Here is a 19315-nt window from a genome sequence, read left to right on the forward strand (position 1 = left end):
CGACATAATCTCAACGGTTGAGTTTAACTATTCTGGAGAACTACTAGCGAAGGGAGACAAAGGAGGTCGTGTCGTCATTTTCAACGGGAACAAGAGGTCAGTTAACTATCAAACAGACATAAATCAATGAAGAGAAAAAATGTTTTAGGAACTAAAAGCACCTTGAAAACAACAGTCGGATTCACCTTTTAATGGGCATAATGTACAAAATCGTATTATTATTTTTTTTAAGTGCATTTTGTGGTGGTTGTGAAATATAGTCGTACTAATAATGAGCTGGGTTTATTTCTTTCAGAGTAAAAAACCGTCCTCATTCCAGAGGGGAATACAATGTGTACCTTTCCAGAGCCATGAACCGAGTTCGACTATTTGAAAAGCAGAAATCGAGGAGAAAATTAACAAAATAAGATGGTTACCTCAACAAAACGCTGCACACTCTGCTCTCAACGAGCGGTAAGTCGCGGAGCTCTCGTTCATATTTCTGATTGCGTTCAGGTCAAGGTGATGACTCTTCAGCACCACAGGCGTTCAAACTGCTGAATATTGAACTGTAAAGGTCGCTTATTAACCTCTGTCGTGGAAATGTCCTGTATTACCAAATCATGAAGGCAAACCACCACACAAGTCCAGAGTTGTATCATAAAGTCCATTTTTTTTATTATATGAGCTTCACCATAAGCCCTGTGACTCTCAATTCAGTGTCTATAATCAATTCTCTGAGAGTCCTTGTCTAGTATATTTATAAATCTGAACTCACATGACAAATAACAGATCTTGAGAGACATTGCACAAGGAAGACGGCATTAGCTATAAATTATTGTTCAGTTTACTCTCTTAGTATCATTCTTGGTACCACTTAGCAAAACATTAGACATGGCATATATCAGTTGTCAATCTCGATACTCCCATCTTAAATACATGACAAGCTCTGAGACAGATCTTAGGCTATATACTAGATCAAGATAAGGGCAGCCTCAGAGGACATGTAATAGTGAGCCTCTTAGGCTATATACTAGACCTCAGCCTCAGAAGGGACATGTAATAGTGAGCCTCTTAGGTTTTACTCAAGATAAGGTCTCAGAAGGGACATGTAATAGTGAGTTCTACTTCTAGATCAGGAATAAGGTCAACCTCAGAAGGGACATGTAATAGTGAGCCTCTTGGGTTATATACTAGATCAGATAAGGTCAACCTCAGAAGGGACATGTAATAGTGAGCCTCTTAAACCTATACTAGATCAAGATAAGGTCAACCTCCAGAAGGACATGTAATAGTGAGCCTCTTAGGTTACATATACTATGATCAAGATAAGGTCAACCTCAGAAGGGACAATAATAGTGAGCCTCTTAGGCTATATACTAGATCATGATAAAGGGCAACCTCAGAAGGGACATGTAATAGTGAGCCTCTTAGGCTCCTCAGAGAGGACATGTAATAATGGTACTCTTGGAGGCTATTTACTAGATCAAGATAAGGGCAACCTCAGAAGGGACATGTAATAGTGAGCCTCTTAGGTTATATACTAGATCAAGATAAGGTCAACTCAGAAGGGACATGTAATAGTGAGCCTCTTAGGCTATATACTAGATCATGATAAGGGCAACCTCAGAAGGGACATGTAATAGTGAGCCTCTTAGGCTATATACTAGATCAAGATAAGGGCAACCTCAGAAGGGACATGTAATAATGAGCCTCTTAGGCTATTTACTAGATCAATGATAAGGGGCAACCTCAGAAGGGACATGTAATAGTGAGCCTCTTAGGCTATATACTAGATCAAGATAAGGTCAACCTCAGAAGGGACAGTGAGCCTCTTAGGGACATGTAATAGTGAGCCTCTTAGGCTATATACTAGATCAAGATAAGGTCAACCTCCAGAAGGGACATAATAATGATGTAATAGTGAGCCTCTTAGGTTATATACTAGATCAAGATAAGGTCAACCTCAGAGGGGACATGTAATAGTGAGCCTCTTAGGCTATATACTAGATCAAGATAAGGTCAGCCTCATGTTAGTGAGCTTAGGCTATACTAGATCAAGATAAGGTCAACCTCAGAAGGGACATGTAATAGTGAGCCTCTTAGGCTATATACTAGATCAAGATAAGGTCAACCTCAGAAGGGACATGTAATAGTGAGCCTCTTAGGCAAGATATATACTAGATCATGATAAGGGCAACCTCAGAAGGGACATGTAATAGTGAGCCTCTTAGGCTATATACTAGATCAAGATAAGGGCAACCTCAGAAGGGACATGTAATAGTGAGCCTCTAGGCTATATACTAGATCAAGATAAGGTCAGCCTCAGAAGGGACATGTAATAGTGAGCCTCTTAGGTCATATACTAGATCAAGATAAGGTCAACCTCAGAGGGGACATACAACAGTTCCAGACACATTCCCATAAGAAGACAAGCCTGACCTCTCCCCTCTCTGGGGTCCAAGTAACTTTCCCCCTTTTATTATGTAAATGAAACATCTTATTTATCAATGTTAACGAACTCATTCTGATTCTGCTGCCACACTCCTTCCTCTGAAGTGTTTTGACAGACGGAAAGGCCAAGGTGACTGTAAACCTGTAACTATATAACTATAACTAACCTATAGCTATAACACACTGACATGGCCTTTTTCCCAACCCAGACAAAACCATCAAGCTGTGGAAAATCAGCCAACGGGACAAAAGAGCAGAAGGCTACAACTTGAAAGACGAGGATGGAAGACTGAGAGATCCTTTCAGAATCACGTCGTTACGGGTATGTCTCCTCTCGTTCATCACCGTTTACCTGGTATAGTTTTGAATGATCCCGCTCAGGGAAATATTATAGAAATTTTACCCCTTTTCTCCCCAATTTCATGGTATCCAATTGTTACTAGTTACTATCTTGTCTCATCGCTACAACTCCCTACGAACTTCAAAGCCATGCGTCCTCCGAAACAGAACCCAACCAAGCCTCACTGCTTCTAACACAGCGCATCCAACCCGCGGAAGCCAGCCGCACCAAAGTGTCGGAGGAAACACCGTGCCCCGAGCGACCTCGTCAGCGTGTACTGCGCCCGGCCCGCCACAGGAGTCGCTACTGAGCGATGAGACAAGGATATCCCTACCGGGCGAAACCCTCCCCTAACCCGGACAACGCTGGGCCAATTGTGCGTCACCCCATGGAGCCTGGGCTCGAACCCAGAGTCTCTGGTGGCACAGCGATGCAGTGCCTTAGACCACTGCGTCACCCGGGAGGCCCTCCGTTCAGGGAAATAAATAAATAAAAAACACAAAGAACAAGGTAAAGTATTTGGAGTGAAAATGTGATGGAGAAAATACACGGCACCGAGTGACGGTCTGATATGAACCTGCCGTTCGTTCTCCATCCGTTTAGACGCAGTGTGTTTTAGCAACCGGTCGCCGTTAGCCGTTCTGACTGCTGACATTTTCACTAGTTTTGACAAGTAGAATCAGTTCGCACTCGGTTCGCAAATTACATCAAATCAAAAATCAAATGTATTTATAAAGCCCTTCGTACATCAGCTGATATCTCAAAGTGCTGTACAGAAACCAGCCTAAAACTCCCAAACAGCAAGCAATGCAGGTGTAGAAGCACGTGGCTAGGAAAACTCCCTAGAAAGGCCAAAACCTAGGAAGAAACCTAGAGAGGAACCAGGCTATGTGGGTGGCCAGTCCTCTTCTGGCTGTGCCGGGTGGAGATTATAACAGAACATGGCCAAGATGTTCAAATGTTCACAATGTTCAAATGTGCCACACCCTCCGTGACTCCTTCCACACCCTCCGTGACTCCTTCCACCACCCCTCTCCGTGACTCCTTCCACACCCCCCCGTGACTCCTTCCACCACCCCCTCTCCGTGACTCCTTCCACACCCCTCTCCGTGACTCCTTCCACACCCCACCCCCTCCGTGACTCCTTCCCACCCACCCCCTCTCGTGACTCCTTCCACACCCCTCCGTGACTCCTTCCACACCCCCTCCGTGACTCCTTCCCACACCCCCCTCTCCGTGACTCCTTCCACCCCCTCCGTGACTCCTTCCACACCCTCCGGTGACTCCTTCCACACCCCTCTCCGTGACTCCTTCCACACCCCTCCGTGACTCCTTCCACACCCCCTCCGTGTCTCCTTCCACACCCCCTCCGTGTCTCCTTCCACCCCACCTTGCCACAGCCCCTCCGTGACTCCTTCCACCACCCCCTCCGTGACTCCTTCCACAGCCCTCCGTGACTCCTTCCACCACCCCCTCCACCCCCCTCCGTGACTCCTTCCACAGCCCCCTCCGTGACTCCTTCCACACCCCGTGACTCCCTTCCCAGCCCCCTCCGTGACTCCTTCCACACCCCCTCCGTGACTCCTTCCACAGCCCCCTCCGTGACTCCTTCCCACCCCCCTCCGTGACTCCTTCCACCCCTCTCCGTGACTCCTTCCCAGCCCCCCTCCGTGACTCCTTCACAGCCCCCCTCATTGACTCTTCCACCCCCTCCGTGACTCCTTCCACAGCCCCGTCTTGCCACTCCTTCCACCCCCCCCTCCGTGACTCCTTCCACCCCCGTCTTGCCACAGCCCCCCTCCGTGACTCCTTCCACCACCCGTCTTGCCACAGCCCCCTCCGTGACTCCTTCCACCACCCCGTCTTGCCACAGCCCCCTCCGTGACTCCCTTCCACCACCCCGCCTTGCCACAGCCCCCTCCGTGACTCCTTCCACCACCGCCTTGCCACAGCCCCCTCCGTGACTCCTTCCCACCACCCCCGCCTTGCCACAGCCCCCTCCGTGACTCCTTCCACCTTTGGCCCCTCACCATGACTCAGCTACCACCAGCCCGAACCCAAAACGGACCGAACTGTAATCCATTAATGATCCTTAGTTTAATTTGTCTTTTAAATACATATTTTAATAATTCTCCTCTGCTGCTAAATTGTTGAGGCCCCAAAAAATCTGGAACATTAAATCATATTAATATTGCGATATGTAACTGACCCCCTCTACTTCACTACTACATGTATTTGTCATCTTCAGAAAAGGAGCGAACTGCAGGGTTTTTAAAGGTGGTATATCGTCATAATAAAAGGGTTCTTTGTTGTAGGTGCCTGTGCTGCTGCCTATGGACCGGATGGTGGAGGCTAGTCCGAGGAGGATATTCGCTAACGCACACACATATCACATCAATTCTATCTCTGTAAACAGTGATCACGAAACGTACCTTTCAGCTGATGACCTCAGGGTTAACCTCTGGCATTTAGAAATCACAGATAGAAGTTTTAGTATCCTTTTTTAATCACAAAACATACGCAACATGTATTTCATTTCAATGGGAAGATTTGTTTGTGTCTGTCTGTGTGTGGTGTGTCTGTGTGTGGTGTGTCTGTGTGTGGTGTGTCTGTGTGTGGTGTGTCTGTCTACCTGTGAGTGTGTGTGTGTCTACCTGTGAGTGTGTGTGTGTGTCTACCTGTGTGTGTGTGTGTCTACCTGTGTGTGTGTGTCTACCTGTGAGTGTGTGTGTGTGTGTCTACCTGTGAGTGTGTGTGTCTACCTGTGAGTGTGTGTGTCTACCTGTGTGTGTGTGTGTACCTGTGACCTGTGTGTGTGTGTGTCTACCTGTGAGTGTGTGTGTGTGTCTACCTGTGAGTGTGTGTGTGTCTACCTTTGAGTGTGTGTGTCTACCTGTGAGTGTGTGTGTGTCTACCTGTGAGAGTGTGTGTGTGTCTACCTGTGAGTGTGTGTGTGTCTACCTGTGAGTGTGTGTGTGTCTACCTGTGAGTGTGTGTGTGTGTGTCTACCTGTGAGTGTGTGTGTGTGTCTACCTGTGAGTGTGTGTGTCTACCTGTGAGTGTGTGTGTCTACCTGTGAGTGTGTGTGTCTACCTGTGAGTGTGTGTGTGTGTCTACCTGTGTGTGTCTATGCCTTGCCATGTGTTGGTGGTGTTGATCCTTGATCGTGCCCCTCCCCTCCCCCAGACATTGTAGATATAAAGCCTGCCAACATGGAGGAGCTAACAGAAGTCATCACGGCTGCAGAGTGCCATCCACACCAGTGTAATGTATTTGTGTACAGTAGCAGTAAGGGGACCATCCGTCTCTGTGACATGCGAGCTGCTGCCCTCTGTGACAGGCAAAGCAAATGTAAGTCGGTAATATCGTTGGGGTAGAACTTTACAGAAATGTCATTGTTTTAGATAGAATAATATATGTTGTTGCTGTAGCGAATCCTGTTATCAAAACGCAACTCGAAATAAGAGTGAGTTGAGCGTTCCTCAAACTAAGTCAGATGTGTTTTCACACACAAACTGTTTTTACAATAGTTTCCTCTGATGTCAGCAGGTTATTTATTTATATTTATGTTTTCCTTTATTTAACCAGGCAAGTAGGAACAGTGGGTTAACTGGTCTGGGAACAGTGGGGGCTAACAGTGGGTTAACTGGTTTGGGTTAACTGGTCTGGGAACAGTGGTTTTTGACTGGTGGGAAAGTGGGTTAACTGGTCTGGGAACAGTGGGTTAACCTGGGAACAGGACGTCTGAGCAGTGGGTTCTTCTGAACATCTTAACTGGTCTGGGAAAGTGGGTTTGGTAGGAACAGTGACTACCTGGTTGGGAACAGTGGGTGTGGTCTGGGAACAGTGGTCTGGTCGAGGCTTAACTGGTACAGAGGAACCTTAACTGGTAGAGACAGTGGCTAACTGGTCCTTAACTTCACCTGGAGAACATACCTGGTCCAGGAACTGGGTTAACTGTCTAGGACAGTGGTTCAGTCTACCAGGAACAGTGCTAGAACTCCTCTAGGAACAGTGAGGTCTGACAGAGACTACCTGTTAACAGTCTAGGAACACCTGTGGGATCTGAACATGGTTAACTTTAAGAACAGTGGGTTAACTGGTCTAGGAACTTGGAGACTTCCCAGGAACAGGAACTTGTACAGTAGCAGTGAGACTTACTAGGTACTGAATGGAACAGTGTAGGACTTAACTGGTCTGAACTGGGGTTACCTGTCTAGAACCCTGGGTTACAGGTCTAGAAACAGTGGGGTTAACTGGTCTAGGAACCAGGTACTGACTAGGAACTTTAACTGTAGAGAACATGGGTAACTGGTCTAGGAACAGTAGACCTACCAGGTACTGACTGGAACTGGGGTTAACTGTCTAGGAACAGGGTAACTGAACAGTGGGGTTAAGAGACCTACCTGTAGAGACAGTGGGGTTACCAGGTACTGACTGGAACTTTAACTGTCTAGGAACAGGTACTGACTGGAACTTTAACTGTAGAGAACAGTGGGTTAACTGTCTGGAACAGTGGGGTTAACAGGTCTAGAACAGTGGGGTTAACTTTACAGTGGGGTTAACTGGTCTGGGAACAGTGGGTTAACTGGTCTGGGAACAGTAGGTACTGACTGGGAACAGTGGGTTAACTGGTCTGGGAACAGTGGACTAACTGGTCTGGGAGACTGGTCTGGGAACAGGTTACTGGTCTGAACTGGGTTAACTGGGTGGGTTGCTGTTTTGATGGACTGTTTGGAAAGGTTTGTAGATTTGTTTCTCAGTCTTCGAGGAGCCAGGTACTGAGCCGGTCCTTCTTCTGAGATCATCTCCTCAATATCGGATGTGAAGTTCAGTCACAGCTACATGATGACCAGAGACTAGTGTCAAGGTGTGGGATCTGAACATGGAAAACCTGTAGAGACTTACCAGGTACTGACTTTAACTGGAACTTTACCTGTAGAGACCTACCAGGTACTGACTAGAACTTACCTGTAGAGACCTACCTGTAGAGACCTACCAGGTACTGAATGGAACTTTACCTGTAGAGAATGTAGAGACTGACTTTACCTGTAGAGACCTACCAGGTACTGACTAGAACTTTACCTGTAGAGACTTACCAGGTACTGACTGGAACTTTACCTGTAGAGACCTACCAGGTACTGACTGGAACTTTACCTGTAGAGACTACCAGGTACTGAATGGAACTTTACCTGTAGAGACTTACCAGGTAGTGACTGGAACTTTACCTGTAGAGACCTACCAGGTACTGACTGGAACTTTACCTGTAGAGACCTACCAGGTACTGACTGGAACTTTACCTGTAGAGACCTACCAGGTACTGACTGGAACTTTACCAGAACTTTACCTGTAGAGACTACCAGGTAGTGACTAGAACTTTACCTGTAGAGACTTACCAGGTACTGACTGGAACTTTACCTGTAGAGACTTACCAGGTAGTGACTGGAACTTTACCTGTAGAGACTTACCAGGTACCTGGAACTTTACCTGTAGAGACCTACCAGGTACTGACTGAACTTTACCTGTAGAGACTTACCAGGTACTGACTAGAACTTTACCTGTAGAGACCTACCAGGTACTGACTGGAACTTTACCTGTAGAGACCTACCAGGTACTGACTGGAACTGTACCTGTAGAGACTTACCTGTAGAGACCTACCAGGTACTGACTGGAACTTTACCTGTAGAGACCTACCAGGTACTGACTGGAACTTTACCTGTAGAGACTTACCAGGTACTGACTAGAACTTTACCTGTAGAGACCTACCAGGTACTGATAGTTTTTACCTGTAGAGACTTACCAGGTACTGACTGGAACTTTACCTGTAGAGACCTACCAGGTACTGACTGGAACTTTACCTGTAGAGACCTACCAGGTACTGACTGGAACTTTACCTGTAGAGACTTACCAGGTACTGACAGGTAGAGACTTACCAGGTACTGACTGGAACTTTACCTTTAGAGACCTACCAGGTACTGACTGGAACTTTACCTCAGAGACTTACCAGGTACTGACTGGAACTTTACCTGTAGAGACTTACCAGGTACTGACTGGAACTTTACCTGTAGAGACCTACCAGGTACTGAATGGAACTTTACCTGTAGAGACCTACCAGGTACTGAATGGAACTTTACCTGTAGAGACCTACCAGGTACTGACTGGAACTTTACCTGTAGAGACTTACCAGGTAGTGACTGGAACTTTACCTGTAGAGACTTACCAGGTACTGAATGGAACTTTACCTGTAGAGACCTACCAGGTACTGACTGGAACTTTACCTGTAGAGACCTACCAGGTACTGACTGGAACTTTACCTGTAGAGACCTACCAGGTACTGACTGGAACTTTACCTGTAGAGACCTACCAGGTACTGACTGGAACTTTACCTGTAGAGACCTACCAGGTACTGACTGGAACTTTACCTGTAGAGACCTACCAGGTACTGACTGGAACTTTACCTGTAGAGACCTACCAGGTACTGACTGGAACTTTACCTGTAGAGACCTACCAGGTACTGACTGGAACTTTACCTGTTTTAGAGTACCAGGTGACTGGAACTTTACCTGTAGAGACCTACCAGGTACTGACTGGAACTTTACCTGTAGAGACTTACCAGGTACTGACTGGAACTTTACCTGTAGAGACCTACCAGGTACTGACTAGAACAGTTTACCTGTAGAGACCTACCAGGTACTGACTGGAACTTTACTGTAGAACTTACCAGGTACTGACTGGAACCTACCTGTAGAGACCTACCAGGATCACCTGTGGAACTTTACTGTGAGAGACTGGTAACTTTACCTGTAGAGACTTACCAGGTACTGACTGGAACTTTACCTGTAGAGACCTACCAGGTACTGAATGGAACTTTACCTGTAGAGACCTACCAGGTACTGAATGGAACTTTACCTGTAGAGACCTACTAGGTAGTGACTGGAACTTTACCTACATTCCTCTGGCTCTAGAGCACTGCGTTGTGTAGTAGTATGTTTTTATCACATTTTGAATGAATTGCAATGGTATGAAAACAGACAGAAACAATATGTATAGTGAACAAAGATATAAACCAAACATTTTCAATTTCAACACTTTTACAGTTCATATAAGGATATCAGTCAATTGAAATAAATCCAATGGGCCCTGATCTATAGATTTCACATGACTAGGCAGGCGTTTCAGCCATGGATGGGCCTGGGAGTGCATAGGCCCACCCACTGGGGAGCCAGGTACAGCTAGTCAGAATTACTTTTTTCCTCACAAGGGCTTTATTACAGACATAAATACTCCTCAGCTTCATCAGCAGTCTGGGTAGCTGGTCTCAGACGATCCCACAGGTAAAGAAGCCGGATGCGGAGATCCTGGGTTGGCGTGGTTACATGTGGCCTGCTGTTGTGAGGCCGGTTGGACGTCCTGCCAAATTCTCTAAACCGATGTTGGAACATTCGATTCTCTGACAACAGCTCTAGTGTACATACCTGCAGTCAGCATACCAATTGCACGCTCCCTCAAAACTTGAGATGTCTGTGGCATTGTGTTGGATGACAAAACTGCGCATTTTAGTGGCCTTTTATTGTCCTCAGCACAAGGTTCACATGTGTAATGATCATGTGTAATCAACATCTTCCTGTATACCACACCTGTCAGGTGGATAGATTATCTTGACAAAGGACAAATGCTCACTAACGGGGATGTTAGTGCACAACATTTGAGAAAAATAAGCTTTTGTTGCGTATGGAAAATTTCTAGGATATTTTATTTCAGTTCGTGAAACAAGGGACCAACACTTTACATGTTGCATTTTATATTTTTGTTCAGTGTATATATGTTATTTATTTAAATCTTTAAAATTCTTGTCTCAGGAATGAAAGACAAATTCTTCCTAAAGGCCAAATAAATTAATTGATCCGAACTGTTTTTAATGTGTTTTATATTTTGTATAGGTGCACGAGTACCTCCGTAGCAAGCTCTGCTCGCTGTATGAAAACGACTGCATCTTCGACAAGTTCGAGTGCTGCTGGAACGGTGCTGACAGGTACCGCAAACCAACCGACACGGAACTTTAGAATCAGTTTGAAAGTTACGTTCGTTCTCATAAATGGACCCGCAACACGCAAATAACAAACACCTGCATTACAATCAACCTGCTGTATATACACAAAGCCCAGGATCACCTGACAGCATTCATTCCTATGTGAAGACTCAACGGCACATTGAAGATAAAATAGTGGGTTAAGATGGCGTCTCATGGAGACGTGACATTGCGCCGTTTGGGCTCCTCCAGGAAGTGATGTTGCAGGCTAGCTCAGTGTTGCCTCCTCATTGAGTAACTCTAGTTTAAGGCTGACCAGGGTACTGCAGGCTGCCATTAGCAACTAAAATACCCTTCACTTCTCTGTGTGATTTTTCACTAATCGGTTCAAGGACACACATCTGTTGTGTTAGAAGCAATTATTAATACCATGATTGTCACCTAAACATTTTATTTACACTAAGATTGATCACAAAGATGTTTTTCCATGAATTATAATGTGTTCTGTTTTCTGAGAACAATGCCTACAGTACAGCAGTCAGCCTTGTATTTCCTTGGTTTCAATGAGAAGGGCCAGTCGTTTTCCCTGATTACAATTCAGACCTGCAAATTGACTTCCAAGCAAAGATATTACAACATTACTCTTCTAGAACCACAATGACATTACAACATTACTCTTCTAGAACCATTGTTACAACATTAGCCTTCTAGAACCATGACGATACAACATTACCCTTCTAGAACATGACGCTACAACATGAATTATAATGACATTACAACATTTTTCTAGAACCATGATGGTTACATTACAGCCTTCTAGAACAGATGGCAGTTACAACATTACAGTTCTAGAACAACGATGGTGTTACAACATTACCCTTCTAGAACCATGATGTTACAACATTACCCTTCTAGAACAACGGGATGGCGCCAACATTACCCTTCTAGAACCATGACAATGTTACAAATTGACTTTAGAACCATGATGACGCCAAACATTACCGCTTCTAGAACCATGACAACGTTACATTACCCTTCTAGAACCATGATGACGTTACAAAATTAACCCTTCTAGAACCATGACGATGTTCTAACATTCCCTTCTAGAACCATGATGACGTTACAACATTAACCTTCTAGAACCATGACAATGTTCAACATTACCCTTCTAGAACCATAATGGTTACATTACCCTTCTAGAACCATGATGATGTTATATTACCCTTCTAGAACCATGATGATGTTACATTACCCTTCTAGAACCATGACGGATGTTCTAACATTCCCTTCTAGAACCATGATGACGTTACAACATTAACCTCTAGAACCATGACGATGTTCTAACATTCCCCTTCTAGATCCATGATGACGTTACAACATTAACCTTCTAGAACCATGACGATGTTCTAACATTACCCTTCTAGAACCATAATGACGTTACATTACCCTTCTAGAACCATGATGATGTTACATTACCCTTCTAGAACCATGATGATGTTACATTACCCTTCTAGAACCATGACGATGTTACATTACCCTTCTAGAACCATGATGACATTACATTACCCTTCTAGAACCATGATGACATTACATTACCCTTCTAGAACCATGACGGTGTTACATTACCCTTCTAGAACCATGATGACGTTACATTACCCTTCTAGAACCATGATGATGTTACATTACCCTTCTAGAACCATGACGATGTTCAGAACCATAATGACGTTACATTACCCTTCTAGAACCATAATGACGTTACATTACCCTTCTAGAACCATAACGATGTTACAACATTACCCTTCTAGAACCATGACGATGTTACAACATTACCCTTCTAGAACCATGACGATGTTACAACATTACCCTTCTAGAACCATGACGATGTTACAACATTACCCTTCTAGAACCATAACGATGTTACAACATTACCCTTCTAGAACCATGACGATGTTACAACATTACCCTTCTAGAACCATAATGACGTTACATTACCCTTCTAGAACCATGACGTTACATTACCCTTCTAGAACCATAATGATGTTACATTACCCTTCTAGAACCATGACGATGTTACAACATTACCCTTCTAGAACCATGATGATGTTACAACATTACCCTTCTAGAACGTTACATGATGAACATTACCCTTCTAGAACCATGACGATGTTACAACATTACCCTTCTAGAACCATGACGATGTTACAACATTACCCTTCTAGAACCATAATGCCGTTACATTACCCTTCTAGAACCATGACGATGTTACGACATTACCCTTCTAGAACCATGACGCTGTTACAACATTACCCTTCTAGAACCATGACGATGTTACAACATTACTCTTCTAGAACCATGACGATGTTACAACATTACCCTTCTAGAACCATGACGATGTTACAACATTACTCTTACCTCTTTGATGGGTTGTTTGCTTTACACTAGATAAATAAATACATGTCAATTCTTTATCTAGTATTTTTGTCCAGCAGCGAATTTCTATTTCATAATAGGTCTTATAATAATACATGGTATTTATATTGAGCTTTTAAAGGACTCAAAATCACTTTGCAATGTGCAATTCACCTTGTTTTGCTGTTCCTCCTCCCCAGTGCCATCATGACGGGCTCGTACAACAACTTCTTCCGGATGTTTGACCGGAACACGCGGAGGGACATCACGCTGGAGGCCTCTAGAGAGAACAGTAAACCTCGGGCCATCCTGAAGGCTCGCAAGGTGTCCACCGGGGGGAAGAGGAAGAAGGATGAGATCAGCGTAGACAGTCTGGACTTCAACAAGAAGATCCTACACACCGCGTGGCACCCAAAGGAGAACGTCATCGCTGTCGCCGCCACCAACAACCTCTACATATTCCAGGACAAGATCAACTAAACTTAACAACCCCCCGAAACTGTTCCGACCCTCCCCGAACCCAGCCATCATACCTACCTACCGCGAATGGACAGAAATCTTGTACGTTGCATAGTTAAAGAATAGTCGTTAAATCTGTTTAAAGAAACAAGAACAGCCTTGTCTGTCCTCCTAATGAAGAAGAAATGTGATGCACTTGTTTCGTTGTGTAGCCAGCCAGCCAGACGCCTGGTCGCCTGCTGGAGTCAGACGGCCTGTTTCTTTAGAGTCTGAGGTGTTGGTTGGTTGGTTGGTTTGCGTCCTGTCTCGTTGTGAGGGCAGACAGAGGCAGGCAGGAGCCCCAGGTCTGACTCTGGACAGACTAACCCGGGCCTGACTGCAGCAGAAAGATCGATGGACAGCGGCTCGACAAAGAGGGACAAAAAAAAATGTCCGTTTAAAGTTTAGTGTATTTATTTAAAAGTCTGAGCCTTGTTTGACTTCCTATGATACGATGACACATTATGGAATAAGGAGGAAATATGTGTTGGAAGATGAGATATTAGTCTCTCAACTGTAAATCTGGGCCTTGGAAGAAACTGAAATGAAATTAGCTTAAATAAAGTAAGGTTGCAAATTCCCAGGTAACTTTCCGAAAAATTCCCACATTTTTCCAGAAAATCCCATTTGGAAGATTCCCAGAATCGGAAAGGAAATGATCCGGGAATCGTGCCAACTAGGATGCTGGGAAAGTTATGGGAAATGTTGCAGCCTTACGGATAACATTCCTCCTCCCTGGCCGACTCTCTCAGGCCTCCATGTTGGACCTTGTGAAGCTCTTCAACACAGGTCTCCATGTTTGACCTTGTGAAGCTCTTCAACACAGGTCTCCATGTTGGACCTTGTGAAGCTCTTCAACACAGGTCTCCATGTTGGACCTTGTGAAGCTCTTCAACACAGGTCTCCATGTTGGACCTTGTGAAGCTCTTCAACACAGGCCTCCATGTTGGACCTTGTGAAGCTCTTCAACACAGGTCTCCATGTTGGACCTTGTGAAGCTCTTCAACACAGGTCTCCATGTTGTGTGAAGCTCTTCAACACAGGCCTCCATGTTGACCTCTTCAACACAGGTCTCCATGTTGGACCTTGTGAGGCCTCCATGTTGGCTCTTCAACACAGGTCTCCATGTTGGACCTTGTTAAGCTCTTCAACACAGGTCTCCATGTTGGACCTTATGAAGCTCTTCAACACAGGCCTCCATGTTGGACCTGTGAAGCTCTTCAACACAGGTCTCCATGTTGGACCTTGTGAAGCTCTTCAACACAGGTCTCCATGACCTTTGAAGCTCTTCAACACAGGCCTCCATGTTGACCTTGTGAAGCTCTTCAACACAGGTCTCCATGTTGGACCTTGTGAAGCTCTTCAACACAGGTCTCCATGTTGGACCTTGTGAAGCTCTTCAACACAGGTCTCCATGTTGGACCTTGTGAAGCTCTTCAACACAGGCCTCCATGTTGACCTGAAGCTCTTCAACACAGGTCTCCATGTTGGACCTTGTGAAGCTCTTCAACACAGGTCTCCATGTTGACCTGTGAAGCTCTTCAACACAGGTCTCCATGTTGGACCTTGTGAAGCTCTTCAACACAGGTCTCCATGTTGGACCTTGAAGCTCTTCAACACAGGTCTCCATGTTGACCTTGTGAAGCTCTTCAACACAGGTCTCCATGTTGGACCTTGTGAAGCTCTTCAACACAGGTCTCCATGTTGGACCTTGTGAAGCTCTTCAACACAGGTCTCCATGTTGGACCTTGTGAAGCTCTTCAACACAGGTCTCCATGTTGGACCTTGTGAAGCTCTTCAACACAGGTCTCCATGTTGGACCTTGTGAAGCTCTTCAACACAGGTCTCCATGTTGGACCTTGTGAAGCTCTTCAACACAGGCCTCCATGTTGGACCTTGTGAAGCTCTTCAACACAGGTCTCCATGTTGGACCTTGTGAAGCTCTTCAACACAGGTCTCCATGTTGGACCTTGTGAAGCTCTTCAACACAGGTCTCCATGTTGGACCTTGTGAAGCTCTTCAACACAGGTCTCCATGTTGGACCTTGTGAAGCTCTTCAACACAGGTCTCCATGTTGGACCTTGTGAAGCTCTTCAACACAGGCCTCCATGTTGGACCTTGTGAAGCTCTTCAACACAGGTCTCCATGTTGGACCTTGTGAAGCTCTTCAACACAGGTCTCCATGTTGGACCTTGTTAAGCTCTTCAACACAGGTCTCCTGAAGCTCTTGTTGGACCTTGTGAAGCTCTTCAACACAGGTCTCCATGCTCTTCAACACAGGGACCTTGTGAAGCTCTTCAACACAGGTCTCCATGTTGGACCTGAGAAGCTCTTCAACACAGGTCTCCATGTTGGACCTTGTTAAGCTCTTCAACACAGGTCTCCATGTTGGACCTTGTTAAGCTCTTCAACACAGGTCTCCATGTTGACCTTGTGAAGCTCTTCAACACAGGCCTCCACAGGCTCTTCAACACAGGTCTCCATGTTGGACCTTGTGAAGCTCTTCAACACAGGTCTCCATGTTGGACCTTGTGAAGCTCTTCAACACAGGTCTCCATGTTGGACCTTGTGAAGCTCTTCAACACAGGTCTCCATGTTGGACCTTGTGAAGCTCTTCAACACAGGTCTCCATGTTTGGTCAGTGGACAGTTTGTTTTTGGGTTATTTTTTAAAAGTTTTTGGTTATTATTATTTTTTTTTTTAGTTTTTATCCTTCTTTTTTCTTCTCATGTATAATAACATTTTACTCATTGACTGTATCTATATAACCACACCGTCTGGTGTCAACCACTTAATAAAAGTAACGAAAACCACACAACGACGCGTTTTTTTACATTCTGAAATTAATCTGGGTTTATTCTGTTCTACTTTGCGTGTCATTTGGTAGATGTGGACAGTCAACCGACTGGCCACACAATGCCTTTTCTAAGGCACCTGATTGGCCATTCTCTGTTATTAGGCAGCTCACTACTGGAACTTGTGAGAATCCTGTTATTGGCTTTGTCAGTATTTTTTATTTAACTAGGCAAGTCAGTTAAGAACAAATTCTTATTAACAATGACGTCCGAGGAACAACTGCCTTGTTCAGGGGCAGAACAGATTTTTACCTTTCGGTTACTGGCCCAATGCTCTAACCACTAGGCTACCTGGTTCTAACCACTAGGCTACCTGCCTCCTCTAACCACTAGGCTACCTGGTTCTAACCACTAGGCTACCTGCCTCCTCTAACCACTAGGTTACCTGCCTCTAACCACTAGGCTACCTGCTTCCTCTAACCAAAAGGCTACCTGCCTCCTCTAACCAATAGGCTACCTGCCTCTAACCACTAGGCTACCTGCCTCTAACCACTAGGCTACCTGCCTGCTCTAACCACTAGGCTACCTGGTTCTAACCACTAGGCTACCTGGTTCTAACCACTAGGCTACCTGGTTCTAACCACTAGGCTACCTGGTTCTAACCACTAGGCTACCTGGTTCTAACCACTAGGCTACCTGGTTCTAACCACTAGGCTACCTGGTTCTAACCACTAGGCTACCTGGCTCTAACCACTAGGCTACCTGGTTCTAACCACTAGGCTACCTGGTTCTAACCACTAGGCTACCTGGTTCGAACCACTAGGCTACCTGGTTCGAACCACCAGGCTACCTGGTTCTAACCACTAGGCTACCTGGCTCTAACCACTAGGCTACCTGGCTCTAACCACTAGGCTACCTGGCTCTAACCACTAGGCTACCTGGCTCTAACCACTAGGCTACCTGGCTCTAACCACTAGGCTACCTGGTTCTAACCACCAGGCTACCTGGTTCTAACCACTAGGCTACCTGCCTCTAACCACTAGGCTACCTGCCTCCTCTAACCACTAGGCTACCTGCCTCCTCTAACCACTAGGCTACCTGCCTCCTCTAACCACTAGGCTACCTGCCTCCTCTAACCACTAGGCTACCTGCCTCCTCTAACCACTAGGCTACCTGCCTCCTCTAACCACTAGGCTACCTGCCTCCTCTAACCACTAGGCTACCTGCCTCCTCTAACCACTAGGCTACCTGCCTCCTCTAACCACTAGGCTACCTGCCTCCTCTAACCACTAGGCTACCTGCCTCCTCTAACCACTAGGCTACCTGGTTCTAACCACTAGGCTACCTGGTTCTAACCACTAGGCTACCTGGTTCTAACCACTAGGCTACCTGGTTCTAACCACTAGGCTATCTTATTAACAATGACGTCCTAGTAACAGTGGGTTAAACTGCCTTGTTCAGAGGCAGAACAACAGATGTGTACCTTTCGGTTACTGGCCCAACGCCTGCCGTATTGTCGTCTTAGATCCTGATACTCTACATTGTAGTCCAGTAAGACAGGATGGCTTTAAGAAGGTTTCTACATCCTTAATCTCTGGAGGAGGAAACCCCGGTAATGTCCCCGGTGAAACCCCGGTGATGTCCCGGTGAAACCCCGGTGATGTCCCCGGTGAAACCCCCAGTGATGTCCCCGGTGAAACCCCGGTGATGTCCCCGGTGAAACCCCGGTGATGTCCCGGTGAAACCCCGGTGATGTCCCCCGGTGAAACCCCGGTGATGCCCCGGTGATGTCCCCGGTGATGTCCCCCGGTGATGTCCCCGGTGATGTCCCGGGTGATGTCCCCGGTGAAACCCCGGTGATGTCCCGGTGAAACCCCGGTGAAACCCCGGTGATGTCCCCGGTGATGTCCCCCGGTGATGTCCCCCCCCGGTGATGTCCCCCGGTGAAACCCCGGTGATGTCCCCGGTGAAACCCCCGGTGATGTCCCCCCGGTGAAACTCCCGGTGATGCCCGCTGCACGTTTCAACTGTACCAACCAGGTTTTAAGTTGTGTAATAGCATCCTATATGTTCTACAGAAGACTACGGTCCTTTTTTAAAAAGTTTTTGCTTGAATGGGTTTGTTGTCCTGTCTGAACTCTGGTACAGTCAGGTTCCTGTGGTGGAGGAGAGATGTTTTACTGTCGTGTCTCTACTATCCAGACATCATCCTCTCCTTCAGCTGTACTGATCTGTAACAACCGACCAGATGAAAGCCAGCATCGTGGTGAGAGCTGTCTCGTCTTCTCCAATCAGTGTAGATGATAGGAGACTAGGAGAGGACCGTTTTTTAATACGATTGGGAGAGCCATAGATCGTTCCTCTCCAACTGGATGTGCAGGCGTTGCGTTTCATCAACCAATGGTTGCTTGCCACATCATCGACTGTGTAGTAGGGCAACAAATTGCTATGTATGATGTGGTTAGAAGATATGTTATATACCTATCCAGGCGTTGTAATAATCTGCCATGTGTCTGCGATGTTGTCGGGCAGGAACTCGATCAGAGAGGCCCAACAACTGCTGAGTGCCCTGCCATCCTCCAGACTAAGCTGGCCAGCAGTCGTTCAGTCAGCTCCGGAGGAACCGGGACCTCCATGAAGAAACCAGGGTACTTGTTATTGTACACCCAGTATACAATATCCCCCAGCAATATACATTGGTCTGAAATCACTGAAAGAATATTCTTAAAAGTACAACGTGGTACCGTTGCGATGCTCTTTAAATCAGGATCTAGTCGGGGTGAATTAGTCTGTTGAATGACTATCAAATCA

The 19315-nt window shown here is 46.0% G+C and overlaps 3 long non-coding RNA genes and 1 pseudogene across 3 annotated transcripts; 1 reads left to right on the top strand and 3 right to left on the bottom strand.

Annotated features, from left to right (window-relative positions):
- The first annotated feature begins 4 nt into the window (after positions 1-4).
- LOC118375393 (serine/threonine-protein phosphatase 2A 55 kDa regulatory subunit B delta isoform-like) lies at positions 5-16527 on the top strand (annotated as a pseudogene).
- LOC127919625 (uncharacterized) lies at positions 5275-5899 on the bottom strand. The gene is made up of 3 exons (XR_008103512.1): positions 5689-5899; positions 5601-5624; positions 5275-5451 (listed from the first exon to the last, which is right to left on the bottom strand). It is a non-coding gene; the product is annotated as an uncharacterized LOC127919625 (long non-coding RNA).
- On the bottom strand, positions 7832-8983 carry LOC127919626 (uncharacterized). The gene is made up of 4 exons (XR_008103513.1): positions 8836-8983; positions 8418-8525; positions 8002-8073; positions 7832-7858 (listed from the first exon to the last, which is right to left on the bottom strand). It is a non-coding gene; the product is annotated as an uncharacterized LOC127919626 (long non-coding RNA).
- A 151-nt stretch (positions 16528-16678) lies between the features above and the next one.
- Positions 16679-17983, bottom strand: LOC127919628 (uncharacterized). The gene is made up of 3 exons (XR_008103514.1): positions 17531-17983; positions 16903-17065; positions 16679-16855 (listed from the first exon to the last, which is right to left on the bottom strand). It is a non-coding gene; the product is annotated as an uncharacterized LOC127919628 (long non-coding RNA).
- Positions 17984-19315: the final 1332 nt, after the last annotated feature.

This window comes from Oncorhynchus keta, unplaced genomic scaffold, assembly GCF_023373465.1.
Source record: "Oncorhynchus keta strain PuntledgeMale-10-30-2019 unplaced genomic scaffold, Oket_V2 Un_contig_17269_pilon_pilon, whole genome shotgun sequence".
Taxonomy (NCBI): Eukaryota; Metazoa; Chordata; class Actinopteri; order Salmoniformes; family Salmonidae; genus Oncorhynchus; species Oncorhynchus keta.